This window comes from Cygnus olor, chromosome 8 (genome assembly GCF_009769625.2).
Source record: "Cygnus olor isolate bCygOlo1 chromosome 8, bCygOlo1.pri.v2, whole genome shotgun sequence".
NCBI lineage: Eukaryota > Metazoa > Chordata > Aves > Anseriformes > Anatidae > Cygnus > Cygnus olor.
The window spans coordinates 29,334,548-29,360,798 of NC_049176.1; the positions used below are offsets into that span (position 1 = coordinate 29,334,548).

The 26,251-nt window shown below is 39.3% G+C and overlaps 2 long non-coding RNA genes across 3 annotated transcripts in view; one reads left to right on the forward strand and one right to left on the reverse strand.

Annotated features, from left to right (window-relative positions):
* Positions 1-11,971: 11,971 nt before the first annotated feature.
* LOC121074260 overlaps positions 11,972-26,251 on the forward strand; it is a 65,812-nt gene continuing 51,532 nt past the window's right edge. For both annotated transcript variants that reach the window (XR_005822235.1, XR_005822234.1), the window contains exons 1-2: positions 11,972-12,583; positions 16,969-17,040. This is a non-coding gene — a long non-coding RNA (uncharacterized LOC121074260). The remainder of the gene's footprint in view (positions 12,584-16,968; positions 17,041-26,251) is intronic.
* On the reverse strand, positions 14,834-25,050 carry LOC121074262. Its single transcript, XR_005822239.1, has 3 exons — positions 24,902-25,050; positions 23,576-23,629; positions 14,834-14,938 (listed from the first exon to the last, which is right to left on the reverse strand). It is a non-coding gene; the product is annotated as an uncharacterized LOC121074262 (long non-coding RNA).

Here is a 26,251-nt window from a genome sequence, read left to right on the forward strand (position 1 = left end):
GCTCCAGATCCCATGAGCTGAGCAGCTAAACCCAGCAGTGAACTTGAGCAAATAAGTACCTTTGCAAACAGGAAAACATCTTTCAATGCCACACTACTAGATGCTGCACCTAGGCTACAAGGTACCAAATGTTGTATCTAGCCAGCTTCTTGTGCTTTAAAGAAAAGCAGAAGCCCTAAAGCATGGAATTAGTTAAACGCTAAGCAAATGCAACACAACGCATGTTCACTGATCAAATCTCTTTTTACCACCCTTTTGCAGATAATGAATCAACAAATCAGACACCCAAAGCCTCATGGTCAGAAACAGCAGTTTCAAGATCGCCATTATCCTGTTTTATGATCTCTTCCACTAATTCATGAAGTTGTTCCTGAAACACTATCCTTTTGGTGAGGCCATTCCAGAACTTCTGGCAGCTACAAAATGTCTTCTAATTTATAGTCTAAAAGTATTGAGGACAATGCATATTCATTTGATATTGTACCAGCGTCATGTTACCATACGTGTTGCAACTCTTCAGGCGGCCAAATAAAATATTCTAATGCTTCAACATAGTGCTAGGGAATGCTCATCTTTTACAGCTGCTCCTCAGCAGTATTCGCTGTGACGGAGTAGAATGGCACTCCGTTGTGCTATGTGCTGCAGAAATACCCAGAAACGAAAAAATCCTGCCTACAGTTTCCAACCAGAACAGAAATGGTAAAAGAACTTGAGGAGAGAGTGATAATAAAGGAGTGTGAATTTTTAAAGTCCTTTTAAACTATGGATATTATTAGATAATATGGATATTATCCCGCCTCTTCAGGTCTCTTTCACTGACTGATTTTATTTAGTTCTTGTCATAGGGGTGAAACTTGAGAACCAAAATGAGATGGTGGCACTGGGTGCACTATGCATGATGAAAAACATGATATAAAAAATAGTATTGTTGGTACAAGACACCAGTCTGTGAGAAACTTGTCCAGGTGCCATGGCGGAACAGGGCTAAATGGGTATTGCAGCAAAAGACACAAGAATATAGTAAGGGTTAAAGTAAGGAAGGATCTAAAAGACTAAGAAAATAGTGGGCTTCATGAGGTAAAATGGGATGAGTAATTGCAAGAATTTGTCAGAGGAATGGACAAGGAAAATAAACTTTACTTGTGTCATTTCTTTGGACCAGGTGGATAAGAAGGCCGTGAGATGGAAAGGAATTCCTTCTTTTCTGGGCCAAAGACTGGAATGAATCAAACCTGATCATCCCAGGCTGCAGACCTGAGTAGCAAGGGAAGAGTGGTACAGACAAGGGTCACAGAGAGCAAAGGGGATGAAGGAACTATTAAGGATATGTCAGGATTTAACTTATGCCTATGAAGTATTTCAGCTGTGGCAAAATAGCCAGGAAGACATACCAATGCACTGAGATGGATGGATGGAAACAGCTCAGATGTAGGACGTCAGTGTGTGTAAAGAGAACAGGTGGATATGATGAGTAGTTGGATTAAAAAATGGGCAAAGTGTATGATGGTAAAAGAGCAGAACACAATTAGAAGAGCCCTGGGACATCCTCGCTTGAAGGGAGAAAGACAGGAGAGGGCACTACAAGGAGCTGAAAAACTATACAAAAGTAAGGTATAAAGACTATAAAAGAAAGAAATCCTGAATGTTGCCTGTTAAAGAAATGCTAGCCCATATACCCTGCATAAATTTCTACTCCACATCATTCTAACTTAATTTTTCACATGGATAAAAATGTTCCCCATATATTGTTTTTTTTTTCTATTTGGTCTTATAATGGTTACCTGTTATACTCCACGTAAGTGAGGACTGTTTATCAAAACTGCCTACTGTACTATATACATCACTTGATTAAATGCGTGAATGTTAGGGATGAGAGATGCTACTCAACAAAGATCTATTATTAATGTTCTTGGATCATCAATGCAGAACACAATAGTCATTTTCATTGTAAGGCTTTATCTCTCTTCTCCTTCCGCAGATATGATAAGGTTTCTCACAAGCAAGAGCCACAAAGCAGGTTCAAAAAGGAGCCTGGCTAGAGGTATGTATGGATTTTGGATACAGTTTTGTTATGCCTTACTTCAGCAGAATATCCAAGGCAACAAAGAGAAAGGAAATGTGAAACCATCCAAAGCACTGGCTGAGCTGTAGCGCCAGGGGGGGAAGAAAGCGCAGAGAGACAGAGAATGCCTGAAATGTCTGCAAAATGTAACTCAATTATCAGAGATCAGCCATAACAAGGAAAAAATCACATAAGGCTGTAAGAGCTATAAGTATCAAATAGTTACGTTTACTGCATTTATAAACAGATATCTTTTGGCAGGAGACTCAAAGAGGCCTCCACAAGGCACGAGAATCTGGGCTTGAATCCATTCACTCTGTGAATTAATTGACTTGGTTTGAACTCTACTGTTTTCAGTTGGAGAATTCACTGTGAACATGTTGTACATATCTCAGATATCAAATAGCAAATGTACTGAAGCCAGATACTGAACTGGAGCCAGAAATTTTTCATTAATCAGTATTGTATGCTTTCTGTGAATAGGAAATAGAACAACAACAAAAAGCAGACAAGAATGGGGAAAATATTTTTCTCTCTCTCCCTGTTTCTACACCCCCACATATGCTATTATTATTACTCAGTATTTACATTACAGTCACACCCAGTGGTTCCAACTGAGGCAGGAGCCCCACGGTGCTAGGTACTGTACAAAATAAATACACTTAAAGAGACAATGGCTGCTCTGAAGAGTTTCAAGTCCAAACAGATGGGATGGATGAGAAAGAGGCATATAAAGGTGACTGAATTGGCCAGAGGTCAGACACTGGATCTGTGGAAAAGCTGAGAATCCTTTTCTCAGTGAAATCTTGAAATCATTGCCAAAACCCATACATTTTAGGGCAGAAAACAGTTCAGCACACAGCATCAGCAAACCAGGTTTGCGCCTTATCCACCAGACTCCAGCAGCCCCCCAGTGCTGCAGTTCAAAATTCACTTCCTGGCAAAATGGGCAGCTGAATATAACAATAACAGATTACAATATCACACTCGTATACTCCCATGAAGGGCAGATTTACCAGCGGACTGAGAGTACAGTAGCCCCCACCACCATCTGACAGAGAACAGGCTGTTCCCTTCCCCGTGCTCCTCTGTAATTCACTGATTTGCTCCCCGTTTACACTATTTAAGAGGTGAAACCCAGTATATTCACAATCCAGGAAAGAATGGTTGCTTAGATTTCAGTTTCTTTGCAATTCTCCTTGGCAAAGCACAAATAGAGGAGAAGCACCCCACAGCTGGCACTGAGCACAAACTAACGCAACCACACTTTCTCAGCAACAAGGCAGCAGCCATATGTTTTGCAAAGCACCTTCATTTGCTCAGCACACCCAGTCATTCCCCATCCCTGCTGTGCTCAAGCAAGGTGGTAACTGAGCCTGAAGTTACTGTGCATCATGTTCTGTGCTTCAGTCTCATCTCCCACATAACCTGTCCTGAATAAAGCTTCATTGCTGTGTGTTTAGACTGAGATATGCCATGGCCAAAAAAAATAAAAATAAAAAATCCAGAAAATATAAGCAAAATCTGCAGGAAGATAGTCTAAATATGTGAAGAATCTGCTGGAATTTGTTGATGGTTTCTCTGTCTTGTCTCTGCTTTTTAAGCTACCTATTTGCAAGCCAAATATATACATAAAAGGGAAAGCACATTACACAGTTGCCAGAGGGAAGGATATTTCTACTTAAACGAATGAGAGGGGGGAAATGGAGACAAAGAGAAGAAGACCATAACCAGGAAAATAAATGAGCAGATGGAGAAAACAACAAATGAGGAAATAACACCAGGCAGAGTCATGGCTGTGATTCCAGACGGCCCACCTGCAACTGCTTGATGGTGAGCATGCATAAGAAGAAGAATGTTTCCACTGGCCGTTGCAGTCTTTGCCTCCCAATACTGACACATCCTAGTTGCCCTGAATACTGCTGAGCACTGGAAAGAACACAGAAGCAAGCCAAATTAATGACACAAAAGATTTATTAACGTCTCTGTGACTTCCGAGGCTGCTACCAGCAAACTGGGTAAGCCTCTTGTGAAAACCGTTGACTCGAAGCTCTCCCCACATATCCCCTGAGCATCTCATTATCCTCATCTCCAGCTCTTTCAAAAAGGAGGGAAAATTCAAAAAAAATAATAGTTTGACTCCCTAAATTACCTGCATTTGAAATTACAATCATACTTTATGGGTCTGGTCCAGAATTGGCTGATCTGAACAGAATGACACATATTGTATCCTTTGCCAGAGAACCCTAATGCAGTACATATAGATTTGATTTGTGTTATGTAGCTAAGGAACTCCTGGGAATAAGCCCATTATTAACCTCCACTAGATAATGACTGTTAAAATACAACTGCTTTTTCAGCTGGATTTCAATATGGTTTAGCTCAGACTGGCTGAAAAACACATTTATTTCCTCAGGAAGATATCTGCAGCATTTGAGTGCCTGTTTCAGGAAACATCTCTATGCTGTTCCATGGAAAAGACAGCCTGAGATTTGTTAAAAGTTGGTGACTCTACTTCATCTGGTCAGGAAGCAAGAATTGCTTTGCCTCCTAAATTTTGCTGGCTTATAAAGAGTGCACAGCCATGCGCACTCCCATTTTCTGAGCAAGAAAATGTACGTCAGCTCCCAGCCCTCCTGCCCAGTAGCCTATTTTATGAATTTAGGAAAGTAAATGAATACCAAGGAAGCACAGAAAGAAAGCACAAACACTTCTCCTCTCACCCTGGCCCCTTATCGCACAATTGATTGGGACAGTTAGAAAGGAAACTACCATTTCTACAATTGGTCAAAGCAGAATCCGTGAGCATCTCCCACGATTAAAACTCTCTCCTGCTTCATGCTTATGAAATTCGTGTTTCTTATTAATGATGAAGATTTTGGACAAATGAAAATGCAGTTTAGAGTTTAATAACATTAAGAAAAAGATTTTCTTTAATTTGGGGAGGAGACTTCTATTTCTTTTTTTTTTTTTTACTAGTTGTTGTTGTTGTTGTTTAACAAATAGCCCCCCAAATCACCAAGCTTCCTCAGGCTAGAGGAATACAGCTCACCAGGAATTGAACTCCAAAAACAATAAGAGACTCTGACATATTTACCCATTCTCATAAAGCATGCAAACTATTCTTCCTTTCAGCACCCATTTAGTCTGTTCCAGAAATAAGTATATTCGCTTGTGGCAAAGTCTGAAGAAAGTACAGTCAATAGACAGATGTGTTATATGTTTGGGTAAGAGAGTCCATTTCCTTTCCTCGCCACCTCCCATTTCTGGTAGTTATGCACTTTTAATAAAGTATGACTAAAATCCCTTCTTTGGCATGGGGAGATTGCCAGCTGTTGAATCCAAAGCAGTTCAATTTAATCTAGACAACCACTGTCTGGTTCCAATGAAATATGAATATTTATCATTACTAAATACATGAATTATTTACATTATTTATATTAGCCAGAAAGAGTTGCAAGCACCTTTAAAAGAGATGGCTATGCTGCTGACTGTAAAGAGACAGAAATATAAAAAATATTCTCCAAATATTTTATTTACAGCTTCAACATGCACAGTTTGCATAATGACCTAATCTTGACAATATATATGTATATACATATATGTCTGTATATATAAATAAGCCTGGAAAACCAGAAAGAAGGGCAATGGTCCTGATCCTGAGGTGATCAGACCACTGCAGGATGAAAGCCAGGCAAAATATTCAACCAGCAGATGATAACGAGCAAGAGGCTGGGACTGGGGAAGAGTCAATGGTGGGAGCGTCCATAAGACAGTGAAGGGAGTGGGAGAAAAGGGAGAGTTTAACAGGACTTTATGGGGGAAGTCATAGACCCCAGGAAGGAGTTTAGGGTAATTCACTGAAGTACAGTCAAGTAAGAAAGAGGGAAGAAATGTGAAGCTGAGAAATTTGCTGTAGGTGGTGATCCTGAGAAAGGGGAGCCTCTCCATTTGGTCTGTGTAGCAGGCAGACAACTGCTGATAACAGCCTGTCTAGAATTTGAAGGGAGGAGCAGGGGTTGCGCAAGTGAAGGCACCCAAGGATTCAGCCTGAATGAGAATGGCTGGAGTACCGGCTGCAGTCACAGCTTAGTGCTAACCAGTGCTCCTAATACAGAACACATTTAGTTTCAGAAATGTGGAGCCTTCTTGTGTTATTATGCAGCATACTGTACATACAGAAGTGTCAGGGGTCAGCCTTGTGGTGCTCACAGCACAGAGGGGAGTGATGCCACGGGAAAACAAAGAAGCACAGTGGAAATGGAGTAAATAGGCAGCTCTGGGTTCACCCCAAAAGCTGGATGTGCTTTGAACAAGGGAAGGTAAAGGTTTGTCTGCATCTTCACCCCTTTACTGTGACATCTGGGGAGTATTTTGCTGCAGAGATATGTAGTAACTGAACTGCTTTAGTAAATAGTTAGAAATGTCCAATGCTGAGGAAGCATTTTTCCACACATCCTTGTGAGCTTGCTCTCAGAGGGCACCTTTGATTGAAGTTGAGCAATACAAATGCCCTCTAAGCTGTTCATGAGCTTTAAGAGGTGTGAACACAGAGACAGCACTGAGTATGCCAGTCTCACAGGCTGCATCTAGAAAATCAATAATTCAGCTATGCAAAAAAGATGGATTCCTTAAAAACTCCATTATTCAGCTTACTTCCCTCTAATAATCATGGGAAACTGCACAAGATCTCACAAATAGAAGGTTTTTATCAACCTTGATCGCTTAATTTTTTCTTTCAAATAGATTTTGCTCTCTGAATCCTATTGTGTTTACAGAAAACCACGCTGCACGTGGATTGACTACACTAGCTTGGCTGCTTACCTGGCATCTGCAGAGAACACAGCTAGAGCAGACCCCAAGAGATCAGCTAGCTCACTGGAAACCAAGAAGAAAAAGGGGAAAGAGAACATGCAGAAGACTTGAAAACTCTGGTATTCACTTATAATTTTGGTATTATCAAAGGATGCTTAAAAAGGAGCATCTGTGGGATGTACAATTTGAAAGAAACTTCAGAGAAAGAGCTTCAAATAACAAATGTAACTGAACAGTCCGGAGGAAAATAACAAAGAAAAGGGGAAGACCATGGAATATTCATCACTGGAGACAAAAAACCCCAGGTTTGATTTTTGTTAAAACAAGTAAACATATCTGTCCATGCTCAAAGGATGGATTACACAAATTTGCATATATTTTTTCAAGCCTTATTTGCTAAGAATCTGTGAAAATGTGAATAAAGAAAATGTGAGGCATCAAAAAAAGAAAGATGCAAGCTTCATGGCCCAGTGCATACAATACGTCTGTGAAAGTCCTACTAGATCAGAGACAAACTGGCTTGCAGCTGATTTATAAACAAGGTGCAAAAGCAATGCTAAACTGCGGAAATGTGAACAAGTTTTCTGCTTAAAAAAAAAGAAAACATTCTGAACACACTGAGCAAGAGCAGGATTGAAGAGGAATTCATGGAATAAAAAAAAAATATTCCTTGCTGTTTCATAACAACTGACTGACAGGGAACACCTCCTTGGGTGTGGAAAGTCAGGACAGGAAATTATGTGTAATTTCCCTATCATTTAGAACTTCTCTCGTTCTGTACCGTAATAAAAACTAATTCTGTGCACACAAAAAGCTGTAGTATCTCTTCACTGGATCCCCTTTATTTAGGGCCTAATAAAATTTGTTCTCTCAGTTGTCTGAAATGTTTAAGAGTGTAAGGAGCACCCTCTGCTGCCCTGAACCACATAAAAATAGTGTGGATTTTAGTGTTTTATTAGGATTTTAGTGCGAGCACTAAAAGTCAGGCTCTTGACAGGCTGACCTCTGGCATATGCTGAAAGGACTCTTTATATGGTGCCACACTGAAATTTCACTTTCATAGGAGTTTCAACATGCTTAAAGAAATGGACTGCATGGACAGAGTGTCCTGAGCTCTACTGTAAAGATCTGCATTTGACCCAAACCAAATAAAATGGAATTTTCCTTTGGATTCGTGTGCTAAGACTAATATATACATATATATACATATACATGTATATGTATATGTATATATATGTATATATACATAAATAAAATTTTGGTTGGAATCGAAGTGCTAATTTAAAAAAAAATGAACAAGGAGAAACACAAGTAGTACTGTTGTGCCAATACGAAGGGCAGCTGCTGTTGAGTAATGCAGGAAACACCCAGGATCTACTGAAATTTTAGAGGAGGCCAATCACTGTCTCTGGAGAGTTATGAAAAAGTGCTTATGTACAGAATATTCTTTAAAAGCTTACTGCAGAGTTTCCTGCATTTGTTTTAGGACTTGCCTGCAGTTGAAGTCAATTTGATCTATAGTCAACGTGAATTTCAAAATTAAAAGATAGGTTTTCAAGTAATTCCATGCTAGGCAAGCAATAATCACACACTTACATAGCCCTCAGTAACCCAGCAGCTAAAATAACATTGCTGTACTATCATGTTTGAGGTTGGGCAAACCAAGTGTACTGATGGTTCCTGCTCAGAAGTGACTAGCACAGGACGGGGAGTGTCTTGTAACTATCCCATCTCCTGTTTTAACTGTTTGTGCAGTTTCTCATCCTGATCAGCAAGCAGATGATCCTGCTTTAAATATACTGTCCACAAAAGAGGCACTATTCTTGACCTACCAGACTCTATGAGAAGGTTGGGAAGAAAGATGGGCTTGTTCCTCCTCTGTGTTCCGAATCTAGAAGATATTGAGAACAGCTCCAGCAAAACCACATTTTCCTTCTCTCAACCAGTGTCACCTGTTCAGTTAAAGCACACAACACATTATGTAGCTGCTATTAGGTACAGAGCTCTAGCCCAGAAACTAAAAAAGGCTGGATTAATATTAATTATCTCATAGGTATCAAGTTATATGCTATATATATTTCCGCTAAAGGTCAGTATGGGATTCTTTCATTTTATAACCATCTGCTTCATTAGGTAAAGGAAAGTAAGTTAGATATAATGGATTTTTTTGGTAGTTTTAATCAACAATTTCATCAAAAACACATTTTTCACCTGTGATAACAACATAATGGAAAACTAGATCAATACATTAATTATATCCACTGCTTTCTAAAATTTGTTGTTGTTGTTGTTGTTTTTTTAAATGAATTACAGTAAGTGTTGTTGTCGAAATTGGAAAGAAAAAAAAGCTACACAACTAAAAGATATTACCTTTCAGTGTCAGGCAAAAGATCTGCCTATTTTTTATTTTAAAAGACTTTAATTATTATTTCATATAAAAGATCAAAAATTAGGAGATCCTAAGCGTAATGTCCGTAGCATAGCATAGAATAGCAAATAATGATTTTACTGGCATTTTACCCAGAATACGATGAAGTAACAGCTGACTGCTAGATGATAGAAATGGCAACTATATTAATCTGAGGAAAACCCAAAATCTTTACTTCATGGGAACTCCTCCTCCACACTCGATGATGGAGATAAATATCCTCATCTTTTCCATCAATCCAAGGTTCTGTTACCACCACAACAAGGGAGGCAAGGCAGCAGTCAGAAATGTAGGGAAGCATCTCTACAGTCAGGATATTTTCTTGTGAGGAAGAACATTTCCATACTGAGAGGCTCCCAAGATGCTGAGTACTTAAAAGCCTAGAAAGTGGAAAATAGCTACAAATCAGCTAAGCCTCCTCTGCAGACCTTAGCAGGGTCTGAAAAACGTTTGGTCTCCAATGAAAGTGGAAGCTGCAGTTGTCCCCAGTTTGTTAGCCTTGCTAGCTCCTCTTGTAACACGCCATCTACAGTCACAGCTCCTCTGCTTAGATCTTGGGTTTCGTTGTACAACAGAGTCCCAGGCAAGCACCAGGTTGGGCCAGCAAGTCTCTTTATGGTACTACACAAAATGGATCCAAAAGCAGCTCTGCCTCGGCGAGAGGGCTTATTAATTTAGGTGCAAAGCTGCAAAAGTATAGCCATTCAGTTTCAGATCCAGCTCAGAGAGCCATAGCAGTGTCTTTACCTTCTGCCTCAGTGATTCCAGTGATTCCTGCACAAAATGAACAGGAACTCTAATTTGCAATTTTTATAAATTTTATATATGTACTGTTAACTACTCTACGTCCTGTTCCAGTTTCCTTACCTCAAAGGACACTACTTTCACCTGCTTGCTTTCTAGCTCTGGACAATATTGAGAAGGCTGAAAACATAGCGAGAGATGGATTCAGCAACACAGGAACAAGATAATTTAAGCTGGCAACCCTTCCATACCAACGTTAATTCAGCATCATCCCTTGCTACTGCTTCCATTTCTTCTCTTGATTCTCCCAATAACCAAAACCAGCCCATCTTTAACATTTATTGCTTAATATGTCCACATGTTCTAATTGCCAGCTTAAAAAGAAAAGCTGAGTCCAGCACTATTTTCTTCTCCTTGCAGGGCTCACTGGTTAATTCCAAAAGACATCTTGCTTCCAGGCATTCCCTGAAGCTTTCTGATGCAGAAGTCCACACCATTTGGGGAGATTTAATTTCATAGAACAGTATCACATGATCCTGATCTTCTGACACGAATGACAGTTCCGATTTGAAAACATCTGGGAGTAGATTCTCTGCTGGTTGCAGGGAGAGTGGAGAATTGACTCTAGTCCTTTGACTAAGCAATGAAAGGGGCCCTATACAAGTATGAAGAACACAGCTGCACAAGCGGTAGAATGTATTAAACCTAGTTTCTTTTTCTTATGAATTTGAGGTGAAAAGAAAATGTGACCTAGAACTGAATTTTTTCTCTATAGGGATTTATTTACCACAGCTCCCACCTCCACGGATTTCCTGGAGCTCCTAAAATAAAAGTTCATGCTGCAGCCTTCCATCAGCTGGGCAGCATAGATTATTATTTTTTGTTGTTGTTGTTCATCTATCTGGCCACTTATTTTCATGAAATTTACTACAGATCAGTCATCTTGGAGCTTCTGTCATTTTGTCACTGTTGGTTGGAAAAGGCCACTAGATTCAAGAATTATTAGGGGGTACACAAGGACAAATACACGCACAGAGACAGCCTGATCACAGATGCCTTGTTTCCATAGGAAACCAAACTAAAAATAGACAGTTTCCGAAGTGTTAAAGATGGAATTTTTATTTGTTATTGCAGTTGTAAACCTAACAGGCCCACTATTCACATGGCTTTACCACATGAGAAATTGGAAAGAGAAGTAATCTTCATTTTTCTGATAAATGTATCGATACCTGTAATACAATGACTAGTGACAAACAGCCAGATGATCCAAAGGCTGTGATCTTCTGTGAGATCACAGATTTGTCTATATGGCAGCATATGAGATTTTCTTTTAGCAACATCTCTAAAATCATTTGGTAAGCACAGAGAGCTCTATTTGCTAGAAACACAACACATGATTACATCAGTCTCTGTAAATTTCATTTCTTTGAATGATCCAGGCACAAGTAAGGTCTCTATTCCGCTTTTCATTCATCGAAAAATGATAAAACAGATGTTAGCAATTCATTTTTTCCCCCACCAGTTGCTAAGTATCAACCTCAACGTGGCATGCGGCAGCAAATGATAGCTAGACATACCACGACTGAGAAAGCACAGCTTTCTTTTGTAATCAAAATAATATGGTCATTATAGCACACATATGAGCTGTGCAGTGCAAGCTTTGGCTGAGTCCTCATAGAAGCTGACATTTTACATATGGATGTCTTTAATGTATTTGAGGTGTTGGAGCTAAATCACTTGGGGATATTATATAAAGAAATACATAGAAATGAGGTGAGCCTCTCAAGCAATGGATGAGAGAGGTGGAGAGTTTGACTGACAACTCAGGCTATCTGTGTATCATTCAGTTAAACACAAAGAAATCATAGGACCACAACTACTGTATAAATACAGATAATCTGAAAGCACTGAAGGGTCTCAAAACAGAAGACTATTTTTAAGGTGTAGTAACAATGTGGAAGAAATAACTTCCATGGCATCTTATATGGTAGCATGTGAGGCTGTTGTCATGCAACAGCCTTCTAAACCTGCTTTACTTGGGACCGAGGCTGCAGGTGGTACAGGCTGGTTGTGCTTATTGCTACCACTGCACCTCAGGGGATCTACACCCACTGGTATCTAATGGTCAGCAGTTTACTAAGAGAACAAGCACTTGCAGTTGTATAGGCCTCAGCCATTAGCAGCAAACAGTGGATGCAGCTGGAAATTTAACAGAAAGTAATGTCATGGTCTTTATATACCTTCATGCAACAGCATACAGCAATGTAACATGGTGGGGAAGTATGTGTCTCGAATATGCATGAAGCTCGGAAAGGCCTGCTACTGGCTGGGCCTAAGCTTCAGCTGTCCTGTGATTTCTTTTCACTTCCTGTGTCAGACCCACCCAAGATCCTCTGTGTTGGCAGAAAACTATTGGAGACCTCAGCCATGAGAATGGGATTGGTGGCTCTTCAGGACAGGCAGGCCTTCCAGCTCTCCCTGGCAGCGCAGGGCCTGCAATGCATCCACAGCCCTGCATGCCCCAGGGGACACAGGTATTCCCTACACACACCCCTATACCGCCCACCCCCCCCCCAAAAAAAAAAAAAAAGATTTTTTCGGGAGTTTAACTCCTTTGGGGACTAAAACTGAGGATTTTTTTTTTTTTAAATCTGGGCTCAGAGAGCATGAAATTGAAAGTATTTCAGGAGGAATATTACAATTAAGTCTGTATTTAGCCTCAAGGAAATGAGTCAAAAGTTTTCCCCAACCTCCTGGAGAGAAATATGTGGTTTGGTAAATGGGGTTGATGGGGTTCAGAGCTCAGCACAGCAGAAAATGGCATCCGGGGGAGGGAACAATTGGAGGGCAGGTATAAGCTCCAGTGTTGTGGTGCAAGACCATCATTTACATCACTCTATTCTTGATTTATGTGAGGGATTTTTTTTTTTTTTGATAAAAAATGTGTGTGTAATCATGATATTATTTGCCAGTGAATATTAATTCACATAAAACTACTAATTTGTGGCAGTAAGGCCTACCTCAGCTACCTGAGGTACCTCAGTTACCTGAAGCAGAGAACTAGCTGAGGAAAATCAACCCCTGCAAAATGGAGAACGCCACTCTCCAGAGGGTGGTAGAGACTCCTACCACGACCATGATTCCTCTCATACAGGAAGATCTGGGGGACAGAGACATACCCTGGAGAAAGAAATCGAGGACATGGGATAGGTGCAAGACACCATGAGTCAGTGAGAGGAGGCCTTCGCTGGCCCGTGAGGCATGAGGGAGCATTTTGGGGGATTCTTTCCCTCATGGTATGGGAGTTAAAAGTCGCGTCTGGAAACTTTTTGCACTGCAGTTTGGAGGCTGGGTAGAGAAAAGGTTAGGAAGTGCTAGCTTAAATCAAGGATGTAGTATTTCAAGGATAGGTTGTTACACACAGATTGATGCCACACTGTTGTCAACATGCCAGGGGTAGTTTTAGCTGTCAGCTCTGTCAGAGTCTGCCAACCAACTTTAACTTGTTTTCTGACTTTTCCAAATGTTTTCCAAGTTTTTGCTTGCCGTGCTGAGGATAAATTGTTCCTCAGTTTCTGAAAACCACATTTGTTTACTTATTTCCTTTTCATCTCTGTTTCTATGGTGTTCCTTGGGGGGGGGGGGGAAGCACAACCCCTGCACCTTCACTCAGTCTTAACATAAACATAAATCACTGATGTTGGTATACGAACCATGAGGTTTTCTTCACTTATCAGTGGTCACCCATGTCCAATTCATGGTTGCATTATTCTAGAGTTGGGTGTGCCTCCACCGTGCCCAAGATGGCAGACTGGACAGCACATGCAGCTACTCAGGAATAAACTATTACAGCAGCTCTTTTCTGTGATTTCCTGCAGGTAAAGACCTCTTTTTTCTTGTATGGACGTTTTTGAGGAAGAAAAGTGTTCCAGCTTGGTGAAAATTATTTGCCATGAACACAACAGGTACAAGCAGGTGAGCTACAATCCTGCAGCGTTTCACTCCTTTCCAGAGCCTCTCTCTTTCCACTCTGGACTGATTGTGAATGGCTCCGTTTTGGAGAACCAATCTTACAATATTTACAGAGAAATAAATTTTAAGGAAAGTTAAAAGGAGAGGGGAATTCAAAGACCAAAAATTATAATGCTGAAACTAAGATTGCACAGTTGGTATGTATGCATTGCGCTACATTTACTTGCTTGCACAATTTTTTAATCTGATAAAAGATGGATGGAACAGACATACTTCTGGTTTTCCTCACAGTTCAGTATGTAGTCCCAGGCCTTCTTTACTGCCCAGAGTTACTAATTTCCTCTTCATCTCTTTTACAGCACTTTTAACAGTAAAATTTATATACATGACAAACAAAGATGTAATTTATTTTTTTTAAACCACAGGAAGGTGAAGGGAAATGAGGTAAAGAAAAAAAGTGGAAAAGAATTCTGATGTAGGAATATAATTATTTTAGAATACTTACCATTACATCTTCATATTAATACATTAATTTGGGGCAAACTACAGAAAAATGGTTCTTAAGACAATGATTTTCTTAAAATGCAGCAAGGAATCTATCTGGAACAATTGGATCAGCAGACTGACATGAGTTGGTCACTTTGCTCCTAGAAATCCACTGAATTCACAGTAATAGCATGTAAAAAAGAGAATACTGGATTCTAAGCTACTTGCTATTTTCAGTGTTTATATATATATATGTTAAAAGTACTCATAATTGATACGGTGTTTTTACAGAAACTTGAATTTATTATACATGTTTTATGGAGATACCTAAGTAAAAATTCACATGTTCTTTGCATTGCCGTCCTTTGTCCTCAGCTTCAGTTTGTTCAGCACTTCAATGTCTGCAGTCCTCTAGTATGAAGCTGGGCCCCCTGAAAATGAGGAACATATAAGTGACCATATATCATTGGTTGTCTGATTTGCCTTTCACCACATTATAACTTTAGTAATAGCAATTAGAGAATCAAGATCTCAGTCTTCAGTGGATTTAACCATGAGACTTTCTTATCACTCCCAGGAATCTCTACCTCATTTATTACTTCTAGTTTCCCAATATGTGGAGATTTGAAAGAATTTATTTCACAACACCAATTCATCCCAAAGTAGATCAGAACTATGAAATGAATAAGGCAAGAGTTTTGTTGAAAAAATGGCATGCAATTATGTTATTAAAGATATAATGCGTGTGAACAGGAAGAGTTCAATTACTACTGAAAGAGCAACATTCATTCTGCAATATCTTTTCCCATGAGTCCTTGATATTGAAATATATATAACTTTAGTATAGTCTCTGCCTGTCATTTTTCTGAAAGGCTCATAAATAAAATGGAGAGCAGATCTTGCATCACACTGACATTCTTGTGGGTCACTCCAAAGTCTGGGAGCTCATGTACCGTAGCTCTGTACCTAAGCTAATGGAGCAGTTAACATCAGTGGCAGCTTAAACATGCTTTCCCTATTGGCATGCAACTGCAGCTTGCTCCACTCACATCTTTTCTATAGCCAGCCTTTCCCTTCTTTCCTTCCATTTGGTGGTACTTCCCTCCTGTATTTGGTCCCAGGTCCTCCTTCAGTCTGTCTCCTCTCTCTACCAGCACTCAGTATTTTTTGTCCTTGGCTGCAGTTCTGATCTCTTCACGGAGTTTCCCCGCACCTCAAATCTCAGTTCCATTCTTTCACCCGCCAGCCTGCAGCTCTAGGCTATAAATCCATCCAGTTGTTTGCCTCAGGTAAGTCACATGAGATAGCTTCTTATGCAAATCTAGAAGGCATCTTTGCCTTTCACTCTGACACCAAAAGGAGAGAAACAGGATGCTGACCCAAAGTAGCTTGCAGCAAATGAGAGCTGCAGGTACCAAGAACATGCTTTTTGATGCAGTCCTTTTAAAAGAGTAATGACTTGCCTAAGTCAGCTTAAGACAGCTTTCCACAACATGGAGAATTTCAGCACAAAGGGCTGAAAGTTGTCAAGATTATAGGCAATCAGAAGTGACAGCTTTAGAGGCATCTCAATAATAAACTGGTTTACCTGCTCCACCTTTACTTAGATCACAATTATTTTTTTCTGTACTTTGAGCTTAGGTGGGACATAAGACCTTACTCAAAAGGAAAATTTGTTAGGCAATAAGAAAGAACGAACAAGCATTTCTAACTTTCTATTCCACTTTTATTTAATCCTTTTTATTAAAAGGCACAGAATGATTTACCTTTGAAATATCTTCTTCTGAATGTCTGTATCACCCTCAATACAAACAGCTCCAGACCGTTTTTTTTTTCTTTGCTTACTGTCAGGTGTGTTTTGTTTTTTTTTCCGACCTGTGTTTCTGAGTTAGAGCTTGTACAGTGAGAGACTAGAAACAAGATCTATAAAAAGGCTGCTGAACCCTTCTCTCTACTGCATCACTGAAAGTTAGGCTTGTCTTCTCCATTATGTCTAGGAAAATTAATCTGGATCAACTTTGGAAAAGGATTAGTGTAAATGTAGTGATAGAAGATAGAGGCATATAAACAAAACATTCCAGCATAGATTTCAGCGTGAAGTTGGTGGACACGAGCTGCTCTGTGTGCATGTGGTAAATGAGAAGTGACATAGCCCTGTGTGAAATAAACTATTTCACATTTACCTCTGCAGATCTGCTTGCATACAGCCAGTAATTAGAGTTGATATGCTGTAAATTCACATCTAAGCATAGGTCACTGTCATTTATTTCTGGGCCTGTATGAGAATGAAGTGGCCTTACTTTGTGTGTGTTGCACTTTGCAAGCAAGGTCATTGTCGTTCTGCGTCCACCAAGTGTTTTATGAAGGGTAACAGATCCACTGTAAATTCACATTTCTAGTTAACTCAGATTTCTTTTCATAAACATTGCCAAGTAAACAAACACTTTTCCACCTCTTTTAGAGTCGTCATCTTCGGAGGAAGTTGTCATGTTGTGATCCAGATCTATGAGTGGACCTGTCTTTGATGGCAGTGGTAAGTCTAAGACAGAACTATCAGGGTTTTCTCACTCCAAGTCATATAAAGCATAACAGTAAAACATGCAAGAGGAGGTTGTACATGATATATCACAAAATGTGGTTTGGCACCAAGTACAGTAACAGTTTAGGGAACAGGCTGTTCTTTAAATAATATGCTTTTGTTTTCAACTTTTAATTCTTCATGCTGCTGATTTACAGCAAAGGCTTTTTTCTTCAAAAAAAAAAAGCAGACCCACAACTAATCCATCAAAAAGACACAGTATGTGGTTTCTTTGTCAAACATTTCAATAAATCATTCAGCTTTCTCTGGAGTATTTGTACTATTCGCATTGGAATAGAATTGTTTTTTTTTTCCTTTGAACTGTGGGCTGGATTTGGTGTTGGTGCATGCGGATGTACATGCACAAATACACATGCCTGGCTTCGAAAATCTGATCTTAAACACACAGGAGGTGAGTGAATGATGTGTGAGACTGAAAGAAATTTTCAGTGCTCAGCTAAAAGATCGGAGGGATGGGGAACTGAGAGGTGCTCATCACCGAGCTTTAGCAGGGCTCGAGGGGGTGACCGATAATTGGCGCCTTTTAGATCTGATGTCATTATGTAGCTAAACACATAACCAGCAGTTAATCCAAAAAAGAAAAGAGAGAATATTAGCGGCACTTAATACTGCACTTAATATTTTTGTCTGTTTTCTGTCTGTCATTCATAAGTGAGTTTTGTTTTTTGACTGTATTTCTAGGTTTATGCTGCAGACACTGTAGTAACTATTGAGCAATGTGGACACGTCTGACATAGATTTAAAGTCAGTAATATCAGTAAAAGATTACACTAATGTAAAGTGAGATGACCTTGGGTGTTGGGGATTTGTTTGATTTTGCCACTACAGTAAGCTCTCATTATTTTTTTGTGTTTTCCTCACAATGTGAAAATTAGCTGATTGATTTTTTGATTTCATTGCAAAATAAAAATCAAAAACATCAAAAACTTTTGCTCTGAGTCAACACAGAATTTATCATCCAAATTTAAATTAATTATTTCCTTTTTATATCACTTAAAATTTCTAGACACTCTTCTTACAAGTTTAGGTCAAATTCTAAATGAAAAATACTTGTTTCTGAGGGAAAATTATAAAGTTTTCTTAAACAGAAGGTATCAGCATTCCTGAAATCAGACATTTTTATTTTGAAAAGAACCAGAAAATTTTTTAGCCATTTACAGTATTTTCTGCATTTTTGACCAATTTACTGAATCTGTTCTACTAACAAATAATTACGGTTTCTTCAAAACTGCCAGAAAAAATCCTGTTTCTATTTTGCACATTTCATTTATGAGGGACAAAAAATAGCACATATTTTGATTTAAAAATGGAAGTAAAAGAGGAAGGAGCCAAAAAGCAAAACGTATTTTCTCGAGGGGGACCATTTCAAACCAACTTCTCATCTATGTTTAAAAAAAAAAACAAAAAACAACTTGCTTTTCACCAAAGGGAAATGTGGCAGGGCCAAACTATCTGGTCTTCAGCAGCGCATGGGATATTACTAGGCAAACCTGCAAAAATGTGGCTTACTAGAAATAGTAGAAGGAAACAGGTATGCAAATGACTGCCTTGCTAGACTAAAAGCAGTGAACAACCACCCAGATTGTTAAGCAAAGCGAAGACCGAGCGTGGATGGGGGGGAAAACGGTAATGATGATAAAAGCTACTTGGACTAAATGGTGTTGCATTTAATGTGACTGGAGGCGTCAGCCCTCAAATGAGTTCTCTCTTTCTGAAGCCCCTAATGTTGATGAGCACTGCTTATAAAACGCCTTGGTGATAATGCTAACCATTGTAAGTGTTGAGGGCAGGGGTGAAATCCTGGCTCTGTTGACATCATTAACAGTTCTGCCATTGATCTGAACTGGGTCAGGATCAGCCCAAATTAAAGCAGTAGGCTTGCTGACAAAAGACTGCTAGTCAGAGGGAGGCCCAGTCGCTGAGTTCATCAACCCCATGTGTTCTGTCCAACAAAGGTCAATAAGATGGAAGGTCTCGGATTTAGATCGCTAGGAAGATAAGCATGCCAGCCTGAAACAAGGCTCCAGAGAAATCTGGGACCAGCATTATTTGGATATTTGCTGTATGACTTGTTTGAGAATGTTTAAAATGTGCTTTATCCATATTCAAATCCAGTATAAACTGAAGTAGAAGAATATGATCTCCGTGGGAAGAGATCATGGAAACAATATCTGTGCACCTGCCTACAGATCTATGCAAGCGTTTTCAAAACAGACATTTTGGAAACAGACAGCTACTGCTAATCTATTATTGTTTCCATGCAGATATTTATATAAATACCCTTCTTGCAAAATACCACATACCCTGCTGAGCTTTTAATATTGACATATTGAAGAAACACAACTTCAGCCTCTGTAAATAAAATTGAAATCTTAAATGGTTTGGGGATCTGGACTTAATAGGGACAACTGTATTAAATTTGGCTATAAATTATAAACTCATCAATTCAAAAGAATATATGTTCCTACTAGTTTGTCATTTTTTATTGACGCTTAAACATTTTCCACTTGATTTTATTTTCTTCAAGAAAATCTAAAAAAGCCTTCTGAAAAGTGGCTTCAAACCTATCCTATCAACTGCACCTATTAATTTAAGATACAATCACCCGAACAGTTTGATAATACACGTCGTAAAACTGTGTGTGTGTGCACGTACATACATTCTTTAATTTTCTTCCTGAGACCAGCACACTTTGGAATGATATTTTAATTTATTATTATGAAAGGAATGGCAACTGGTTTTTAATGGTTACAGAATGGTGACTCACAACACTGTCCCAGATGCTGTCACCGTCGCTATGAGAGCAGATTTGCAACATCTTGTCATAGGCACACATCAGTGCTCATGCCTGCTGCCTTCATCCCAGAGGACAGCCTAACACCTGCTGCTGGCAGCGTGCCGGCCCTTCGGGGAACAAATGTTCCATTGCTGCTGGGTGATAGGATAGGACAGACTCGAGATTTCAAGTGAACTGGCTAAAGGCACCCTAGGGCTTGGTGCACCCACCCCAGCACCCAGATGGTTGTCATTTCTGTAGGAATATTAGAGAGCAAGTGGTATGTTATAGCTGCCTGCTGTAAATACAGAATAAGGGAAAAATCATCGGCGCTCTGAATGATAAAATTCCTAGCATTAGGTGTAGTTACTCTAGAAAAAAAAAACAAAACACATTTTTTAACAGTCAGTATTGTACTGCTGGAGTAATATGTTCCTGCTCTCTATTTTATCACATCATGATCTTAAAAGAGCGTGTTAAAGATTTTTTCTTTACAGCAGAATGTAAGTGCAAATTCACTTCTGGATGGATATTGTGCTTCTCTGTTGCAGAATATATTTAACCTTATACAATTTACAAATTTACAAATCCTAGACAAAATAAACAGCATTTTTATTTTCCATGTAGTGTTGAGCTGCCATACCTTTATATTGCCAGATGCACTATATTAAGATGAGACATAAGGACAAAATCCAAGTGGGTAAATATATTTTGCAAGTGTTCCTTTCAAAGCATTTTTCAATACACCTATCCCAGAGTTTTAAAATAAAGAGTACTCAAGCACTAGCCCCAGAGAGCCCAGATTTCTCACTGAATTCAAGGGAGCTTAAAGGATTTCTGGCTTGGAATAAGCAGCTCAGTACATTTCAGGACCAGGTCCCTCAGAGAGCACCTAATGTGTTTATTTCAATTTATTACAACTCCATGTCCAGTGGGGTGATAATGGCAGTGTTATGAAGGATTCACTTCATGTGGATTGAATAGTAGGCTAATAAAGATGAGGTTGGGGCTTTTTTCAAATTTCAAATAAGACCATTTTTATTCTCTGCTTTTGAAAATGCTTTTTGTCCCCATTGTTCCCAAGAGCTTAGATCAAAAACACGTCACATTTCTGACAGAGGTACAGTCCAGGATGCTGGGCATTAATATTTCAGCTACTGCCACAGTATGGTTTTAGTACTGCATTTCAGTGTTTGCACAGGCATTTGTTCCTATGAAAACAAGATCCCTTAAATATAAAAAGATTGATTATATATTTATAGGAGGATGGCTTGATCCAAAATCTCTGGATAGTTGCAGTTGAATTCAGTGTGGTTTAAATCAATGTGCAGTAGAACAAAATCCAGGTGATATTTCACTTTCACTGCAATATGCTGCACTTTTCTGCAACAAATCACTGTGATCTACATCACAAGACACCGAGCAACATCTTGGAACTAGCAACAGGAGAATTCTGGGTGGCTTTCACCAGTTAAAAAAATTCCTCTTTTTCTCATGTTAGAACTGCTTGCTAATGGTTGGGATGTATCACTGTAAAGTCTTAGGAAGGAACAGCATCACAGCTCTCTTTGTGGTTCTGTGAACACGTTCCCATTCTGTTCTTTCTCGTGGTCTCTGAAACGAGTTTCCAGGTGATGCCAATTCATAATATTCTCTGTGCCAGTGATCCCATGATTGGCCCTGGGCAAATTGCATTGTTTTTCTTTGTCCCCTAATTCTGTCTGTAAAATGCTGCTAATAGCGTCCACAACTAAGAGGTGCTGGGTGAATCTGTGTGCTGCAGAGGACTTTGAAGATGAAAAGGTTTATTTAATTGTTAACTGTTGCCACTATTATTATTGAAGATTAAGAATACATTCTACCCTCAGATAGACATGCGCAGCTGTGGCTATTCCTATTGTCCATGTTTACTCAAATAACCATGCAGTGGTGCAGGAGAGTGCAAATCTAGAGACTGTAAGTTCAGCAAGTCAGCTTCACTGGAGCAAAGACAAGGCTTTTATGCGCAGATGGCAGGCATGCAAATGTGGTACAGTCACAATTTAAAGGTACTTTTAAAGCATTTGTGTCAAATGAGTCCTTTCAGCTTCTATTGCTGCAATATGAACTACAATGAGAAAAAAATAGAACGAAAGAACAGGAAAAGTATTTATCTTAAACCCTTGGATAAATCTGATCCCAAGTGGCCAGTGCTAGGGCATTCTTGGTGATAGAGACCTGGATATGATTCAGAGGTCAACCTGAGCTCTCGTGTCACATTTGGGTCATGCTACATGAATCATCTCTTTTGCAAGGCTTCCTAGTAAACTGTGGAGTATCCTGGATCCTGATGTAAGAAATGAGCCCCAAAGGTTTGTTTAATCTTAAAGTGTTCTTCTAATCTGGAATTTCTATTCAAACTGAAAAATGCTAGAGGCCCTGTTATCACTCAAACATTGTATTCCCTTTTGCTCATGTTAAAAGTAATTATTTCACTGTCCTGCATATAGTCTTTACAGAGGATTTCCAAGGTAAGTTTTCTGCCTGTGACATGTCATTCTAGTGAATTCAGTTGCGCTTGTGTAGTCACACTGCCTTTGCTTAGCTTGCCAGGTGTAACAACAGTAAAGTTTGGTCTAATAAGTAGAAGTTTAGCCTTGTACTTGGAACAAATAAACATCTGAGGAGAGTCTCCCTGAATAAATTGTCATCTTCCACTTTTCAATGTATTCTGCTTTCTGTTTATTCTTTTTTTTGGATGACTAAGTCCACTTGCAGAATAGGAATAATCAGAATTCCAGAAGGAAATAATAAAGAAAACTGCCACTTTATTGTCAATTAAAAGACAATTTTGGCAAATGGCAAGGATGCTTCTTTTACCAGGGAAAGCTGCATTTACTGCTTCGTGTTCAGAACATTCTGTGAAGTGAACAGAAATGAAGCTGGCCTGTGTAAGAACCTGGGCTTCAGAAGCCAAAGAAATAAAGAAGTTCTTGCAGTTAATGATGTCTTTCAGTGCATTTTTAAGGCCAAGATTAAGTAAATCAGTAAAAGAAGATATACGCATCTTCAGAATCCAAACACCCAGACCTGATGTTTTTTTAATAAAAAATGGTGTGTGGTGTGAGAACTCAACGTTACTACTGAGGAGTTCAGCATTAAGATAAAAGAAGCCAGAGAGCGTGGGCCAAGCCGACTGACAGAGCAAGCTAGTGTCTGAGCAGCTGTGTAAGTGCTTAAAGGACTCTTTTCGCCTTTTGAAGTTTATTATAAAAAAAAAAAAAGAAGAAAAAAGAAAATCTTTCATCAAGGCTCTGTTGCCCTGGATCACCAAGGACAGATGCTGGGTGGTCCCCGTAAAGTTTCTTTTCAGCTTGCTTTCTACACTCATGGATACTTTTCCAGTATTTGTAGAGCATGAAATGACACTGAATTAATTTTCTTTTTTGAAATAGAAGGAACAAAAGGAGAACCTAGACCTCTATACAACCACCTTTGAAATCATTGCTTTTGGGCTTGTCTGTACGTTCTGTGCAATATTATGTATTGCATGGTCTGGCCCTCCTTATTAAGAACCTCCTTGCTGAACAGCTAAACTTGGTAACCTTGGATGCCTCTCCTGAGCACAGCAGAGCATTTGGGCTGGCTAATGTTCAGGAAGGTCTTTGCTAAGTGCAAAGATACTTAACAGCTGTAAAATATGTAACTGCTCACCTGGCTCCTTAGAACAAGTAGTCATCTGCCATCTCCAAGTCATGTTCTCTTGCACTGAAGGAACCACACAGATGTGATATAAAATTATTAGGTGACAATTGCTAAAACCAGGGGGTGAAATGGCCATTTCATATACAAGGCCCCCAGACGAGCTAAATATTTCACAAAGTGGTACACGAGAAATCTCTAGAATCGAGTTGTTGTTTGTTTGTTTTTTTTTTGTTTTTTTCCTGCTGTTACTTCAAAATATTAATGATGTATTTTACAGTCATTCATTTCTTGGGAAAGACGTTCATGTAGGAAAATTGGTTTCATGACTGCTTAAGTTCTGATCTTGTTCATGTGTCCTCTTCATGATGCCATCTGATAAGATCAGCCACCCTGGGCTGCCACTCATTACTCATTTTCACTAGATCTTCCCTATTTGAAGACCTGCTTTGGAATTCCTTTATGGAACGACCCTCCTTCACCACTGTGGTGCTGTATTCATAGCCTCGGTCAATACCCATAGCCCAAAGTAGGTGATAAAACAGCAGGGAAATAAAATCAGCATCCTACTGCAGAGGTTATATGCAAGTAAATAAATAGAAAATACAGTTATTAGCTCCTTATTTTTTTCAGTGGACAGTTAAACACCAGAAACATGAACTTCACAACTTGAAATTGATTTAATGGCTTTCATCCACGCTTCACTATGATTAAGTCTAGACAAACAAACTCTCTTCTAGCATCGCTGAGTGTCTGCTTTGTGCACAGCCTGCATAGTACATACTCCTTCCTAGAAAAATTATATTGAATCCATGAGTTTCTTCATGACTATTGAATGAAAACAGGTTATTAAAACACCTGGTGTTTATACAATCCCTCACCTCTTCGGAGCATCCTACTGCATGATTGGCTTAATTATCTATTACTTTGCAGCATCCTTTCCATTGTGCAAAGCAAGACACACACAAACAGAGAAACAAAAAACAACCAGTCCTCCGTGAGGCCCTGGAACAAATGCCTACATAGACAAGAGTGAGTGTTCATCTGCTGAAAAACAACTGAGGATATGTCCCCATCACCCTTGCATAATTAAACTAGAGTCAACACGCTTGTAAGCAGAGAGAGCCAATTTCTGACATCAGCATCTGGACTTTACCGTTACACAAGTACACAGAAAAACATGGTCTCACTAGGAAACTCAAGTGGAAAGGTGAAAACTGTGTTATTAATAGGGCAAATGAACATAGTCAAGACAGAAATGTAAATGGTAGCTGGGACATCTAAAAATTGTTTGACTTAGGAAATAACCATATGTTTAAGTATATAGAAAGAAATTACCTTTGATACAGGGTCATCTCGTAAAATAGCCGTAATCTGGAAGCTGTATGTAAGGAAACAGTTTATGTTCTCTTTTGCAGTCATGTGCCCAACCGCCAGATTCTGGGTTGCCTTTCCAGTATGTTCCGTCTTTAGTTGTCAAAGAGGTGAAGCACATTTCTGTTGTTTGCAGGTGTTTATTTTGAACTGAGATATGTCAGAGATAGTGAACTTTCATTTTCAAAGAGAAAAAATCAATAAGTAGACATAAGATTCTTGGAAGTTGAATGCAATCTAGCATCTGTTTTTTGCACTCCTAGCATTGGTTTGTTAATTCTTACCTTCAGTTTTGTACCACGCTCGTCACTCTAGATCCTAGGTGCCTTGCAGACATGACTATTCTGGTGCAAGGACTTGTCAGGTATGGTTTGTTCCCTCATTCCCAGGAGAGGGAGCCTGTATAATGAGTAAATTGTTTTGGTAAAGGAAGCATTTGGGGAGGTTTGGGTACAGTTTGTGTGTGCTGAGTACACACATAGAAAAAAGTACTGCCATTGCAAAGACTAACATTTCTGTAATTCCTTTGTCTTTTCTAGCACAAAGCAGTCCTTGGGAAATGCCGGTTATCAATGTCATAAGAACATAAAATATGCCTTTCTTCATGTTTGATTCATCTAACATTCACTCTCCCTACAAAAGGAGTCAGCAGCAAATTCTAAGGGTAGAGTAGAAAAGCAATACTGGAGTGGCATTCCCATTTTCTAATCTTTCTGGTTTTCAGTAGTCAGTACTTTAAGAACTTGAGGCTGCAGCTAGGTCATCCTGTCCAGTGCTATCAGTAGTTAGTTCCCCATGAACTTGTTTAACTCCTTTGTATCATCAGATCTATTATTCTTCACAGTGGTGGTGGAGCTTAGGATTGGATCACTGCAAGAGTATACTACACATTATTTGTATTCAGAATATTTAATGTCTATGTTAATGTCTCAACAATATTGTTTTACCTGTTCTAAGATTATATATGAGGCTGATAACTCCTGTTTGAGTAAACAAGCAGTTACTAGTTAGCAAAAATAAAAACATCTTAACTTTCTGAGTACAATTTTCCAGTGACACCTTAGATCAATTGTTCTAGGCTGTCTGCGCTTTAAAGCTCAGCATGACTTTAACCTCCAGGCATGGGTCCACAGATAGAGCAGCCATAGAACGACAGAGAAACTTACCTAAAGGGAGAGCATAAAATGGAAGTATAAATTCAAATGACTGCATGGTAAAAGCAAAAATCTGCTGGATGCTTTTAAAACACGAGAGGCTGCAAGGAGAGCTGAGAATGACAGAGAGGGCAGGTAGTGACCCCTGTACTGAAAGATG